Here is a 16,404-nt window from a genome sequence, read left to right as displayed (position 1 = left end):
CCCCTCCCCCTGCTTGCGTGGGCGTGCTCTCTCTCTCAAATAAATAAAAATCTTTTTTTAAAAAAGGATTATTGGATTAAAAATAAAATTCAGACTGTGTCTCTACATGACCAGAATATTTAATTTAAATAGAATTACCAGATAATACAAGACACCTGGTTAAATTTGAATTTCAGATAAACTACCAATAATTTTTAATAGCGATATGTCCTATATATTGCATAGGATATATTTATTCTTAAAAAAATTCATTGTCTTTCTCAAATTTAAATTTAACTGGGCATCTTATATCTTTATTTGCTGGTGACTCCAAATCTATGGAAAAAATATTCAGTTTATTGTTTAGATATTTGATCTGCATGTCATCTGGATAAATTAATCTCCTTTTCATATAGATGTTCTATTATTGGGTAAAGCATTAAAGGCCCACTTTCTCCTGTTCTTACATCTCTTCACACCTTTCCTCCCCTAGCCATAGCATTCAGTTGAAATAAAAGACTTTTTTGTTCCCCATCCCATTACCACCCCCAGCTCTCAAGGACCTGAGAACCAGAGGTTCTGGGTAATTCAGTTATTAATGACTTTCACTGGAGATGATATTGATAAAAGGGGTTAAAATGACTACTCTGGATATTAAAGATCTCAATGTGTGGAAAAGCTCAAAGTGATAAAAATTCCTTCATTCTTAACATACTTTCCAATCTGAATCACACAGCCCAGGCCATAAGGGACCATGCCAGAAAAAATGATCTTAAGGAATATGTCCATAATTCTGCATAATGAATAATGACCAACATGAGCAAAGGAAACAAAGATGCTTTCCATATAGCAAATCCACAAATGCTAGGATTCAAGGTATAGGGTGTTGGTGAAAGTGGAGGACAGGAGATTGATCAACGTACAGAGGAATGTGTACAACAATAAAAAAGGATAGCTTGATGATATTTTTTTGTTGAGGGCCAGATGTATATACCTGGAAACTTGATCAACCCAATCTAGATTAGAGGAAAGTTTGATTTATTTATTTATTTTTTTTAGATTTTATTTATTTGAGGGCAGCCCCGGTGGTGCAGCGGTGTGGCGCCGCCTGCAGCCCGGGTGTTATCCTGGAGACCCGGGATGGAGTCCCATGTCGGGCTTCCTGCATGGAGCCTGCTTCTCCCTCTGCCTGTGTCTCTACCTCTCTCTCTGTGTGTGTCTCTCATGAATAAATAAATAAAATCTTAAAAAAAAAAGATTTTATTTATTTGAGAGAGAGAGCCGAGCACAGAGACAGAGGGAGAGGGAGAAGCAGATTCCCTGCTGAGCAGGGAGCCCAATGCAGGGGTAAATCCCAGGACTCTGAGACCACGATCTGAGCTGAAGGCAGACACTTAACCGACTGAGCCACCCACACGTGTCCAGGAAAGTTTGATTCTAAAGGCCCTTTAAGGAAGAATCAATTTCCTGCAAGTATATATTCTTCTTTTTTTTTTTTTTGTATTTTTTATTGGGGTTTGATTTGCCAACATATAGTGTAACACTCATCCTGTCAAGTGGCCCCCTCAGTGCCTGTCACCCAGTCACCTATCCCCCTGCCCACCTCCCCTTCCACTACTCCTGTTCGTTTCCCAGAGTTAGGAGTCTCTCATGTTCCATCACCCTCTCTGATATTTCCCACTTATTTTCTCTCCTTTCCCTTTTAATCCTTTTCACTATTTTTTATATTCCCTGAATGAATGAAACCATATAATGTTCGTCCTTCTCCGATTGACTTACTTCACTCTGCATAATACCCTCCAGTTCCATCCACATCGAAGCAAATGGTGGGTATTTGTCGTTTCCAATGGCTGAGTAATAGTCCATTGTATACATGGACCACAGCTTCTTTATCCATTCATCTTTCGATGGACACCGAGGCTCCTTCCACAGGTTGGCTATTGTGGACTTTGCTGCTATAAACATTGGGGTGCAGGTGTCCTGCCGTTTCACTGCATCTGTATCTTTGGGGTAAATCCCCAGCAGTGCAATTGCTGGGTTGTAGGGCACTTCTATTTTTAACTCTTTGAGGAACCTCCACACAGTTTTCCAGAGTGGTTGTACCAGTTCACATTCCCACCAACAGTGCAAGAGGGTTCCCCTTTCTCCACATCCTCTCCAACGTTTGTTGTTTCCTGTGCAAGTATTTATTCTAATTGGAATTAGATTGAGCAAGTGGAACTACTAAAAGTCTTACTTTAATGGATAGGTAAGAATAAGGTACATGGTTAAAATGACAAAGAGCCATAAGTGGTGATTGACTTTTTATGGCACTACTGCATAATTCTTATCAATTAATATAAATATGAACAACATGGGTTTTTATACATTTATTGGACACAAGCCTGCTATAATTCTTGGGCTGCCTGCCTGGCTCATTTTCTAAAAAGGGCTCCAGAACCCAGGAAACAACTCCCAATAGACTGAGTCATCCAATCCCCTGGCCATCACTGATTGCTCCAGAGGCAGACACTTCCACCCCACCTGGCCTGGACCAATCAGAGTACTTCTCCAAGATTTCTTTCAAACTGAAGCTTGAAACTTAGCTCTCTTTGGAGGTGGAAGCCAGTATGTGAATCTTGAGAGTTCGCAGTGCCATGGGGAGGCATCTGGACTGCAGCAGGAGAATGGATCCAATACGCAGAGGGAAGTAAAGACATAGAGCACATGTTCTGTTGAATTCAGGTCCTTTGTTCTAGTAGGCCCTGAAGGCTGTTGTTTCTTTGCACTGCCCACTGCTGTGTGATCTGCTGTGTGTGTTTACCTAACAGTGTCTCCTTTTTGCCTCTATTAACTATGCTCCTGACATTTATAATAAAAGCATCTTAAATAGCCCAATAGAGTGTGTCAGGAGCTGTGCTGTTGCTAGGGGGCTTATACCCTGAAGGAACATACAGTTTTTGTGTGTCAACCATAATACAGGGAGGAAAGTCATAAATGTTACAAGAGTATTCAAGAGCTGTAAGAAAGCAAAGGTAGGAGACAGGAGGGTTTAAGGACAATTTCTTGTCTGAGATGGTTTTTGAGCTTGCCTCTAAGGTCAGATAAGATTGGATCATGTGGCAATGAGGGAGAGAAGTCCCCCAGGACAGGGAAGATAACATGAGCAAAGATTTAGTGTCAGACAAAAGGGGTATGTGTGGAAAACAGCCATGCCTGGCAATTCAAATCATTAAGCAGCAATTGGGGAAACCTGAAGTTTTGGCTTTTTTTCTTTTCTTTCTTTTCTTTTCTTTTCTTTTCTTTTCTTTTCTTTTCTTTTCTTTTCTTTTCTTTTCTTTTCTTTTTTTTTTTTAAGATTTTATTTATTTATTCATGAGAGACACACACACACAGAGAGGCGGAGACATGGGCAGAGGGAGAAGCAGGCTCCCGGGAACCAGATGCAGGACTCGCTCCCAGGACCCTGAGATCACGCAGGACATGAGCCAAAGGCAGACAGCTCACTGCTGAGCCACCCAGGGGTCCCGAAACCTGAAGATTTTTAAGCAAGTGAGGAACGTGTTCTTTGAAATAATACATCCGACACTGGGCTGGAAAGGGGAAAGGATGGGGTTGTGCAGTTGGGAGCTTATTACAGTGCTCCGAGCTGAAAACAATAAACAGTCTAATGAGGAGAAGGCAGACAGGGAGCGGAAAGACAATGGGAAAACTCCACATCGAATAATCCCAATATTGTCAGTAAAGAAGGACCTCAGGAGAACAGGGAGCAGAGGTGGCAGGGACACCCCAGGAGTGAAACGAAGGCTGCAAGGGGCACCATGAGCATAGGAGAAGGAGTCCAAAGTGAGTGAGACCCTGCCAAGGCCCACTGAAGTCTTCCTTGAGGTTAGATAATGGGAAGGATGTCCAAAACCAGCAACCAGCCTCCTCAGTTGGTGGGCTTGAAGCAGAGAAGTGAAAGTGCAAGTGCAGGTGCGCAGAGTAGGGACCTCTGGAGTTAGTGAAAGGGAAGTACTGCAGGGGAAACCTCAGAAGAATGAAACCAGGGAGCGGCCCCCTCCACCAGTAGATGGCCGGAGCTTGAAAGTGGGCAATCCCACCTGGGCCAGGATGCAAGTAAAGCCAGGAGGAAACTCAGGAAACAGAAGGGAAGTGATAGGTTCATTGACTGAGGAGGATCAAGGGGATGTGAGATCCCATAGAGCTGAAAGGAGGATTTCAGGGCTCTAGAGAGAGCCGGGGCCTGGGGCAGCTCTGTATGATGATCTACTTGTGTCCTGATAACATCAAATCAATGCAGATAAAGGTCTCCAGACCTGAGGAAGCTGAGGAACTGTCGGAAGAGGATATCTATGGATGTTTCTAGAAGGAGGAGGAGCAAGAGATGAGGACATGTGAAGATCATGCTAGGCAGTGGGAAACAGGAAGGCTTGGGGAAGGGGAGACAGAATGGTGTGGACTTGCCCAGAGCTCATGAAGGCCTTTGAGGGAAGACAGGGTCAGGAAAGAGAACTGAGGGAGGAGGGAGGAGGAGAGGCACCTCGTGGCATGCTGGCATGGAATGGCCAAGTGGGAGATGGGAGCTATGTGTTGGAATGCTGTGCCGAGAGAGGACAGTGTCAGCCTGCAGATAAAATCAGTTTTCAGTAAGGTGAGGTAATGAAGGGAGCATCCCAAGTAAAGACGAAGGATATGGGACAGTTTATTTCCAAGAGATGGCTGGGCTCCCTGGGTGCCCGGAGGAGAGCTCACACCAAGCTGTAGAGAAATAAGAATGCAGAGCAAAGATGAGCACGGTTGATAATTGTCCACAGTGAGCTGAACAAAGTGAGAGGTAGCTCAAGACTCACATGAATGGCAAGGATGCAGCTCCAGCAAGAGGGATTCTCCCAAAATTCTTTTAAAGATTATTTTCAATAAGTGGGTACCTGTGTCCCCTCCCACCCTTGAGACCTATATTTGCTTAGCAAATCAAGCCTCTGTGTATGTGTGTGTGAGAATGCAAGGTAACAAGGGCTTACTGGAGCTTTGCTCTGTTTGAAGATAGAAAGCCCGTGTCCCCCATTTTGATCAGTGCAGTAGGTGGTGGAGTGTAAAAGATTCCAGAGCAAAGAGATGCTTCCTTGACTCTTACTCAACCGGCTAGGGAGAAAAAAGTAGTGTCAGGTCTGATTAAGAGCTGAAAGTGGAAGCAGAGGTTATCTGAGGAGCACCTTACGAGATAAGCCCCTTTTCCTTTTATGGCTTATTCTTTCCAAAGCCTCATGATCTGAAGATTATTGCTCCTTTTGTCTTCTCCCTGCAGCATGGATGTAAGATAACCCTGCTCCACTCATTTTCAAACCGACATGGCAGGGCTTTAAGGGTGGCCCCAGCGCCAGTTCCCCAGAGGCATGGAGTCCTGTTTGGTAAGGGTAGACTCATAGGACTTGGAGAATTAGGTACTGGTTCCAGAGCTGTGCCAAGAGGGAAGGTGGCCTACTCTTCGGATCCCTCATGGCACTTGTGCCCCGTGTCACTAATGGACCAGCAGCACGGTGCACTGATTAGGATCTGCAGCTCTATCACCCATTGGCTGTGTGATCTTTGGCAAGTTCTTTGACTTCTCAGAGCCTTGCTGTTCTCACCTGGATCACTGGTATGGTGATCAGATACCTCATTTGTGACGATTAATGGACAGGGAGTACCTAATTAGCCTAATACCTGCCACAGAGTTGGGCGAGGTACTAATACTACTGTTGTCGATTCAATAAGCTTCAGTGGGAAACATGAGGAAGGCAGTGTGCATGGTGTCACTCAGTCCCTGAGTAGTATGAAGATAGGGTTATAGACCAGGATCACCAGGGTTGGGGGAGAGCCCAAGTCTTTGGAGCAGAAGAGGAGCCTTACAAAGCCAAATTGGGGTGGCGGGGTGAGGTGGCTGGGTTACTCTGTGTTTCTCTAACAAAGTCTCCTGGGGCCTTGCTACTGAAAGTGTTGTCTGGACTACAGTGCTGGCATTCCCTAGAATCCAGGCAGAAATGCTGGCTCTCAGGCACATATACCCCAACCGAGCCACCAGAATCAGAACCTGGATTTTTAACGAGATGTTCAGGTAATTTGAACATCTTGCTATGCGTGCTGGACTTGGAGAAGCCCTGCTGTTGGGAGCTGGGGAGTTCTACTGACTCCATTTACTTAACCAGCACAACCTCGGGTTGTTGCTTCTGGGGAGTGACTGAAAGGAGGTGATGGTGAAGGAAGAAACCTCTGGGCTGGCCTCCCCTTGCCGGGAAGGCCACCAATATGAAAAAAGAGTAGGGCAGACCTTTCTGAACACTCAGCAGTGCCTTGTGACCTGAGCCCTCAGGAAAGCAGTTGAAACGCTTTAGGGAAGCAAATTAACGTAGTTGCCAGGAGCAAAGCATCATAACCTAAGTCAGCCCCATACAGGCTGTGTTTGCAAAATGCCTAGGCTGTCCTTGAAAATGAGTGTATGAGTGTGTGCATGTGTGTGTGTGTGCACAATCGTCTCCCATAAAATGCATGGTCAGGAAAAATGTCTGCTTTCTTTCATAAACAGAACCACTGTGCCCACATTCAAGGGAACAGTATGTTGTTAAGACCTCTTCTGAGGGTACAAAGCCCTCTGCCCAAAGATAGGGAAGGCGTTTTTTCCTTTCCTGGGAAATTGGACTGGTCTCCGGATCCAGCTCTCCCTTCACTGCACCCCGTCCCCAACAGCTTTTCTTTCTGTTGTTCTTTTTCAACAGAGAACAGAAGTTTCCAGTTGACAGAGTCCATGCTCAGCCCCTTGGTGGTACATTGCACAAGTGGCACAGGCCTCTGGCTGCCCCTGGAAAGAAACAGGGCAGGGGACATGGAAATGTTCCAGCAGCAGCCCCAGCCTCTGTCCTCCCAACGCCCCTGTAGGCGGCGCGGCCTTGTCTGGGGCCCCACTGGAGGGATGAGGCACATTGGTCCTGGACCCTGAACCTGGGGGGGCCCTGAGCCTGGGGCCCCCTGAGCCTGGGGGGCAGCCCTGCCTGGTGGGGGCCCTGAGCCTGGGGTGGGCCCTGTGCGGCCGGCCCCTCTGTCCACATCAGCACTCCTCTGGAATCTGCCCCTTGTTAGTCAGGAATGTTCTTCAGATAAGGAACCGAGCAGAGCGCAGGCCCTCAATCAGTCATCCCAGGCCAGCCTGGATCTTTATCTCGAGGAGCAAGGGCAGGCCTGCTCCTCAGACCCCTTGGCGGCCTGAAACCGGTGAAACCCGAAAACCCAGAGGACCTGGAACTCAGAGGGAACTGCAGAGGAACGTGGCCACGGTGCTTTCTCCCGGATACCTCTGACCTGGAGCTGCAAACACTTATTTCCCCGCCGAGCTCCTCTGAGATTGACCCCAGGGACGCAGATTACTTAACAGTTATATTTACCAAGTCATGGAAGGGAGCCGGTACCAGCCAACTAGCCTTCCTTCAGCACGGTCTACTCCCTTGGCTTCCCCTCCTACTCCTTCCTGGCCCTGATTTTTAACCCTTTTGTAGCTGGAGGAGTCCCCCGCTGGCCTCAGATCCCCAGGCAGACAGAAGGTGAGGGGGATGCCACCCAAGTGCCCAGATCCCCCAGCATCCCTCTTGGCAGCCCAAAATTCTGCTTTACAAACTTCTCTCTTGCAGCCTGACCATTCTTTGTCCTCCAGTGTTTCCTAATAAAATGATGCAAGTACCCTTGGGAAGGGAAATGACTCCAGCTTTTCTTTTATGGGCTGGCAGACTGAAGAATGGGCACATGTCATGGCTGTGGAGGAGAGAAGGCTGGCTGCAGGCTGGAGGAGATGACTTCTGGCCAAACCGAGGAGATTGGTGACTTCCCTAAGTCCACTCAAGTGGAGCAGAAGGAATGAAAAAGGGGGCACAAACCCACAAGGACCAAGATAGAGACGATAGAAGGATAGAGAACACAGAGAGTCCCTGACTTTGCCTGAGCTGTGCAGTAAGGGTCACTATCGATCATGGAAACCCTGACTATCTGTTTAATCAAAATCTGCACCAGGGAGGAGGGGGCGCCTATGGGCCCCGGATCCCCATCTTCCATCCTGGAGAGGCGACAGTCAACTCTAGAATGGAAACATGGAGAAATTGCTGAGCAGGTTGCATTTTTAGGGCAAAGTAGGGATGTCAGGGTGGCTCAGTGGTTGAGCATCTGCCTTTGGCTCAGGTCACGATCCTGGGGTCCTGGGATCAAGTTCTGCATCAGACTCCAGAGGGAGCCTGCTTCTCCCTCTGCCTCTGTGTCTGTGTCTCTGATGAATAAATAAATGAAATCTTAAAAAAAAAAAGAAAAAAGGCAGAGTAAGTCCCAGGGGGGAAAAAAACACACAACAAAAACAACTGAAAAGTGGAGGATGAGAAGTCAAAGGAAATGAAGCAGTGAGGGCTATTTCTTTTCTTTCAAATTCTAGCAGTGTTTAGTTTTTAGACTATGTGATGCACGTGTCTTGTTTTCATGAAAAAAAGTCAAAATGTAAAAAACGTGAGAGAAAAGAGATGGGGTAGAAGAGGATGCTTGGGATTTCAGGTTGCTCCCCAGGGCTGGTTCCGAGGGGTGCTCCAAACCCTGAGCCACACAGAGACTCAGTCCACACCCTGGTGAGAGCAGGCCAGGAAGTCCCGCCGGTGCTTTTCCAGAGAATCGGTGCTTTTCCAGAGAATCGTGACTGAGAAGATGGAATTCTCCTCTGCGCTTGTTTGGCTTGAAAGGGGGCACCCCTGGGGTGAATCCGTGGGGCTGGGAGCTGCAGGTCTTCGGGGCAGGTGAGGCAGAGAGAGGGCTGGCAAAACGCCAGTGCCAGCTGAAGAATTTGCATCTTCCTTTCTTCCCAGGGATTTGTTTTCCAGGTTCTCTGAAGCCACTTCTGCAGGCCCACCTGGCCTTCCAGGGTGCTCCCCACCCCCCTGGGGACTGCATTCGGGGGCTCAGGGGTACTAGCAGCAGGCACTGCAGGGTGGGAAGGGCCAAGGCAGCTCTGAGCCTCAGCGAGCCCCCCACAGGGCCCTTTGCTGGGATATTTGGGGATCTCCGCCTGAGTGAGTGAGCAGGTGAGCAGGGCATTGACTCTGCAAACCCAGCTCCCTGCTTTGGCCTGCACACTGCTTCTTGTTAAAGCCAGGAAGCGCAGGAAAACCCAAAACCTGGCTGCTGGGATGCCCAGACTAAAACTCAGAAGCCCCCACCCCTCAACCTCGGACCCACTGGCAGGTGGAATGGGAGGAAAACAGGTTGCAACACTGTGTATGGGCAGGCCTTGCAAAATGTACAAATGAGAAGAAAATGAGAATAAAAGTACTTAGCAAAGCCCCCCAAAGAGCACTGAAGAAAACATTAGTTATGGTGATGACAATAATAATTAGCACCTCCTGTGGCAGGAAATGTGCTAGAAACTGTGAACCTTTTACATTGAATTCTCCTACCACAATACACGCTTTTCATCTTTTAATTAATTTTTAAAAGCCTAATAAGTCCATTGTTTGATTATAAACAAATCCCCGGATTCCAGAGCTTTCAGCTTTGTGACGCATGAGAACTGAAACATGAAACAGCCAACATTGCCCAGACAAGCTGAGAGGAGAGTTACAAACCTTCTCCAACTGGCTCTTTGTCCTACAGCTAACTGGATGTTGTGGCTGCTGATCCTTTAAGATAATATAATATCCTACTGAACGAACCTGTCACATTTTTTATAATCATTCCCTAAATGCTGAATCTTTAGATTGTTTCTTTTTTAAAATTTATTTAGATTGTTACTTACTTTTTAGATGATTTAGGATGCGGGATGAACATTTTTGTTCAAAAATTTTTTCTATATTTGAGATTATTTCCTATGTTGCAGTCACTATGGGAAAATATTAAGGGGCAGTAAAGATTGTAAAAGACTCTTTTTTATTTTATTTTTTTTATTTTTTATTTTTTTATTTTTTTTTAAAAGACTCTTTTTAAAAAAATTTTTTATTTATTTAAAAAGGGACAGAGGGATCCCTGGGTGGCGCAGCGGTTTGGCGCCTGCCTTTGGCCCAGAGCACGATCCTGGAGACCCGGGATCGAATCCCACATCAGGCTCCCGGCGCATGGAGCCTGCTTCTCCCCCTGCCTGTGTCTCTGCCTCTCTCTTTCTCTCTGTATAACTATCATAAATAAATAAAATTAAAAAAAAAATAAAAAATAAAAAGGGACAGAGAGGCAGAGACACAGGCAGAGGGAGAAGCAGGCTCCATGTAGGGAACCCAATGTGGGACTCGATCCTGGCCCTGGGCTAAAGGCAGCGCTAAACCGCTGAGCCATCTGGGCTGCCCTATAAAAGACTCTTGAGTTTATTCCTATGAGTTGTACTAATTTATAGTCTTACCGAGAGTATTCCACTTTATTGAACTTTTGCTACATCAAATACTATCACTTTAAAAGTAATTATTTGAAAAAGAAAATGGTCTTTTCCCTTTAACTTATATTTCTTAAATTACTAGTGAGATTGGACATTTTCTTAAATGCCTGTTAATTTGTTGTGACTTTTCTGTTTATATCCTTAAAGTAATTGTGCCTACTTGGGACCCAATATGATAAATATGAATATTGATTATCCTGATCCTAAAACCTCGTACTTTTAATTAGCTGGAGTTTTTGCCATTTTTTCATTCAGGAAAAAGTGGTAAATTGTAGAGTAAAATCTATTGACATGGATGAGCTGACAAACATGATGTTGAGGCAATGCAGAAGCCAGATGCAGAAGAACACATCGGTATGTTTCCTCACAAGCTTCTAGAACAGAAAGAACTAATCTCTGGCAATGGAGTTCCTAGTTGTAAGTCCTTGACAGGCGCATTGGTTGGGAGGGAACAGGAGATAGCATTTTAGGAACCTGAACGTATTCTATGTTTTGATCTGTGCAATAGAGATATATATTATCATATATGATATCTATTATATCATATATCTATATGATATATATGATATCTATACTTATCTACTTAATTCCTCTAAGATTAATACAATTTACTATGTCTCCATTCTCTATCTCATATATATATATATACATACATGCATACACTTTCCCCCCATAAATTTGCTCCTAGAATTTGCATGAACCAGCATGCCTGGGTTGCTCAGTTGGTTAAGCATCTGACTTTAGCTCAAGTCATGATCTCAGGGTCCTGGGATCCAGCCCCGTGTTAGGCTCCCTGCTCAGCCGAGAGCCTGCTTCTCCTTCTCCCTGCCCCCACCCCACTCATTCTCTCTCTCTCTCTCAAATAAATAAACAAAAATCTTTAAAAGAAAAAAAAAAAAAAAGAACTTCCATGAACCATCCTAGGGTCAGAGCTCTAAGCATCCTGAAGTTGCTGAGGGGCTTGGTAGTTCCACTGGAGAATTTAAGAAAGAGGCAGCAGACAGGCTCTTGGGGTTCTCCCCCTTGTGAGAAACTAAGAGCAGCACAGAAGAGAAACTTCTGTAAACACAGAAGAGAAAAAAGCTAGATTTTTCACAAATCTATTATTTGTGAAACAGTACCAAAATATAATGAGGTCTACTGGTCTACTAGATTCCAGTGATCACAGACCTCAGACAACGTAGATCAAGGTCCGGAGAGAATGTGATGTCAGAGAATACTAGAAACGGCTAGGAAGAGAGTTGGGAGCCAGGCTGTGCTGACGTGTTGAGGGTGTGTGTGTTTGGGCATCTAGGGTGGGGGTTTATCTATGGAAAATCTCCAGTTGGCCTTCAAGGATCCCTCTGGAAAGGATGTAGGCAAGACTCAGACACTCCTCCAGGACACAGGAATGACTGTTTAGAATAACAACCCCTCAACTCTGCAAGATCCTCCATTAGAAGAAAAGATGTACTTTGCTGGATTTAGGCAGGAAAAGTAATATAAATACTGTATGTGGGTGGGCAGCCCGGGTGGCTCAGCGGTTTAGCGCCCACCTTCAGCCTCCAGGCGTGATCCTGGAGACCGGGGATAGAGTCCCAAGTCAGGCTTCCTGCATGGAGCCTGTTCTCCCTCTGCTTGTGTTTCTGCCTCTCTCTCTCTGTCTCTCTCTCTCTTTCTCTCTCTGTCTCTCATGAATAAATAAATAAAATCTTTAACAACAACAACAAAAATACTATATGGGTTTTCATTGATAAATATTGAAATCGAGGTTAACCTTACATAGATATTCAGAAGATGCTTTCCTGAAAGCATTTGGATTACCAAAATCTGGGTCTATGCTTCTTCAGCCATTAGCAGTGTAGTCCTGAGCAGCTGCTTCTCACGTGGGCCTTCCCATCCTCATGTGTAAAATGACTGGACCACATATCTCTCAGATTTTCTCCATCCCTTGCATTCTATGATTTTATGCAACACATTCCTGGTGAGTATACAAATACTTAGATATAATGGGTACTGACTTTTTGTCCCTGGGTTGGGGTGTATTTTATAACTGTAATCCAAGTTGTTCTAAAAGTTCAATGTGGTGAAGGCAGGGGCAAAATAGTCTTGGCTCCCAATGACATATTTTTCTGGTAGTCTCCAGTTTAACTTGTTCTTTAAAAAGAAAAGCAAGAGGGGAAATTGCAGTTCTTAGATTTGATGAAAACTCTAGATCCACTCCATAAATAAAAGCTAACATTCACATGCTCCACGTTTTTGCCTAAAATTTCAGCAATTCATTGATTCCTAGAGGTCTGTCCATGGAACCAGGTTAAAAAAAAAAAAAAAACCCTTGGACCTGGTGACAGGTGTTGGAATTTATTAATCTCGGATACTATTTACATCAGTTCCTGCTCTGTGTATCAATTAGAGGTCAGAAAATAATACTAAGTTTCAAGACACATACTGTCAGATGAGTCTTTAGAGAGATTATTTATTTATTTATTTGAGATGGGGAGAGAGAGAGAGATAGAGAGAAAGAGAGGCAGAGGGAGAAGCAGGCTCCATGCAGGGAGCCTGTGGGACTCCATCCCGGGTCTCCAGGATCATGCCCTAGGCTGAAGGAGGCACTAAACTGCTGAGCCACCTGGGCTGCCCTAGAGATATTATTTTACATACACAAGTTAAACACGCTGGCTGGAGGACAAATTACTATATTGTTCCTTGGCAGTATGAGAATAAGAAGCAAAATCCTTAAAAATCTTTAAAATTTTTAACATTCTTTTAAGGCTTTTTTCCCCCAATTTATTTATTTGACAGAGCACATGCTGGGGAAGCAGCAGGCAGAGGGAGAGGGAGAAGCAGGCTCCTCACTGAGTAGGGATCCTGATGTGTGGCTCCATTCCAGGACTCTGGGATCATGACCTGAGCTGAAGGCAGATGCTTAACTGACTGAGCCACCCAGGCGCCCCAGTTTTTGACATTTGAATGCAGAGCAAAAGGGACCCTCATGAACTGTTGGTAGGAATGCAAACTGGTGCAGTCACTATGGAAAATAGTATGGAAGTTCCTAAAAAAATTAAAAATAGAACTACTTTAGTATCCAGTAATTCCACCACTGGGTATTTACCTAAAGAATACAGAAATATGAATTCAAAAAGATGTATGCACCCCTATGTTTACTGCACATTATTTACAATAGCCAAATTATGGAAGCAGCTGAAGTGTCCATCAATGGATGAAGATGTGGTATATAAATACACAATAGAATATTAGCCATAAGAAAGAATGAAATCTTGCCATTTGCAACAACATGGATGGATCCAGAGAGCAGGATGCTAAGTGAAATAAGTCAGTTGGAGAAGGACAAATACCACATGACTTCACTCATATGTGGAATTTAAGAAATAAAACAGAAAAAAGGGATAACAGAAATAAAACAAAAAAATCAAACTGTTAACTATAGAGAGCAAACTGATAGTTACCAGAGGGGTGGTGGGTGGGTGAAATAGGTGAAGGGGATTAAGAGTACATTTCTCTTGATGAGCACTGAGTAATGTAGAGAATTGCTGAATCACTATATTGTACACGTGAAACTAATAGTACACTGTATGTTAACTCTACTGGGCATTTGTCCCAATATTCCTTTCCTGGGGAATTTACCCTAAAGGTAAATGCTTACGGATGTGGCCAATGGTTTATCTACAAATGGTTTTATTCTTTAAAATCTTGAAAAATTGGAAGTAATATATATGTGTAAAAACAAGAGAGTAGTTAATGAAATTATGAAGTCTTCATTGACAGAGTATAATGCTGTGATGAAAAGTCACACCAAAGGCTTTCAAACTCTTCCCTTTGGGGTCCCTTTAGAAGATGACTGTGGGAGAAGGGGCAGAAGTAGAAGAACTAGAGAACTTGCAGACAAAGCTCTGACCTCCATAAACCTGTGTTCATCAGATAAGCTTCACTGTCCTGTGCTTCAAATATTGTAAGTTTGTGTAAGATTTTATTAGAAAAAAAAGAAAGGATTTTGTAGTTTAAAAAAGATATTAAAAATACAAAGTAATAGAATATTTCATGATGTGGGAGAATGATACACTGATAAATGAAAAAGTAGGTCTTTTTTTAAAAGATTTTATTTATTTATTCATGAGAGACACAGAGAGAGAGAGAGGCAGAGACATAGGCAGAGGGAGAAGCAGGCTCATCATAGAGAGCCTGGTGTTGAACTTGATTCCGGGACCCCAGGACCATGACCTGAGCCAAACGCAGACTCTCAACCACGGAGCCAACCAGGTGCCCCCCAAAGGCAGGTCTTTAAACAGCGGTATGAAATTCTAGCAAACTGAATTCAGCAGCATATTTAAAGAATCATGCACTATGACCAAATGCAATCTATCCCTGGAATTCATGGATGGTTAACATATGAAAATCAACCATTGTTATATGACATATTAAGAGAATGAAGGGAAAAAACACCACATGATCATCTCAATTGATGGAAAAAATTGACAAAATTCAATACTTTTTCATGATTAAAAAAAACCCCCACAAACTAGGAATAAAAAAGAACTTCCTCAACATACTAAAGGCTATGTATGGAAATTCCACAGCTAACATCATACTTAATAGTGAAAGACTGAAAGCTTTTCTCTTAACATCAGGAATAAGCCCACTTTTATCACTTCTATTTAACATATGACTAGAAGTTCTAGCCAGAGCAATTAGGTAAGAAAAAGGAGGAAAAATGTATTTGAATTGGAAAGTAAGAAGCCAAATTATCTGTGATTACAGATGACATCATCTTACATGAAGGAAACCAGAAAGATTCTACAACAACAATAGCAAAAACCCCTTGAGAGCTGTTAGACAAATTTAGCAGAATTGCAAGATGTAATTTCAACATAAAAATCAGCTGCATTTCTACATAATAGCAACTGCTTCTCCCTCTGCCTATGTCTCGGCCTCTCTCTCTGTGTTTCTCATGAATAAATAAATAAAATCTTTTTAAAAAAAATTTTTTTTATTTATTTATGATAGTCACACAGAGAGAGAGAGAGATGCAGAGACACAGGCAGAGGGAGAAGCAGGCTCCATGCACCGGGAGCCCGATGTGGGATTCGATCCTGGGTCTCCAGGATTGCGCCCTGGGCCAAAGGCAGGCGCCAAACCGCTGCGCCACCCAGGGATCCCCAATAAATAAAATCTTTAAAAAAAAAAAAGAGTTAAGGCTTCTGGGTGCACCTGGCTAGCTCAATAAGGAGAGCATGCAACTTTTGGTCTTAGGGTTGTGGGTTCAAGCACTGTGTTGGGTGTAAATGCTTAAAAATGAAATCTTAAAAAAAAAAAAAAAAAAGAGGGAAGGAGTGCCCAGGTGGTACAGTTGGTTAAATGTTGGACTCTTGGTTTCCGCTCAGGGCATGATCTCAGGGTTGTGAGATTGAGCCCCACGTTGGGTTCTGTGCTCAGCGCAGTCTGCTTTTGGGTTCTCTCATTTCTCCCTACCCTTCCGGCTCATGCTTTCTTTCTCTCTCTCTCTAAAATGATTTTTTTTTTTTAAAGAGGGTTTCTGTTTGGGATGATGAAAAAGTTCTGGAAATAGATAGTGGTAATGGTTGTACAACATTATGAATGGATTTAATGCCACTTAATTATATACTTAAACATGGTTAAAATGGTAAAGTTCATGTTATATATATATTTTACCACAATAAAAAATGTTAAAAAACAGCATTGTGTAAAATAATGCTAAGTTTAAAAATTAATATGTGTGGAGAAAAGATTGGGACAACTTAATGCGTCAAATTATTAATAATAATTTTCTCTGGAGGTGAGACTATAATAATTTTTATTTTGTTTTTTGCATTATTTCCCTACTGGACCTCAACAAGCTCTTTTTTTTTTTCTCATTTATAATTTTAATCGAAGCATTGCTATTCATTTTTTCTTAACTCTTTCTTATGAGCACCAAATTTTAATATCTAGGTCAATTTTTTGGGAAAGAAACACCATCAAATAACTTCCCTCCAGAATAAAACAATGATGTTCATTCCTCCAAATAACCG

The 16,404-nt window shown here is 43.5% G+C and overlaps 1 protein-coding gene across 2 annotated transcripts in view; it reads left to right on the top strand.

The window, feature by feature from the left end:
• Positions 1-16,404, top strand: part of MBOAT4 (membrane bound O-acyltransferase domain containing 4) — a 198,109-nt gene that overhangs the window by 77,037 nt on the left and 104,668 nt on the right. The gene's annotated exons all lie outside the window — the stretch shown is intronic.

Source organism: Vulpes lagopus, chromosome 4, assembly GCF_018345385.1.
Source record: "Vulpes lagopus strain Blue_001 chromosome 4, ASM1834538v1, whole genome shotgun sequence".
Taxonomy (NCBI): Eukaryota; Metazoa; Chordata; class Mammalia; order Carnivora; family Canidae; genus Vulpes; species Vulpes lagopus.
Note: the sequence above shows the minus strand (reverse complement) of the source record. Positions and strands in the feature narration are given on the sequence as shown.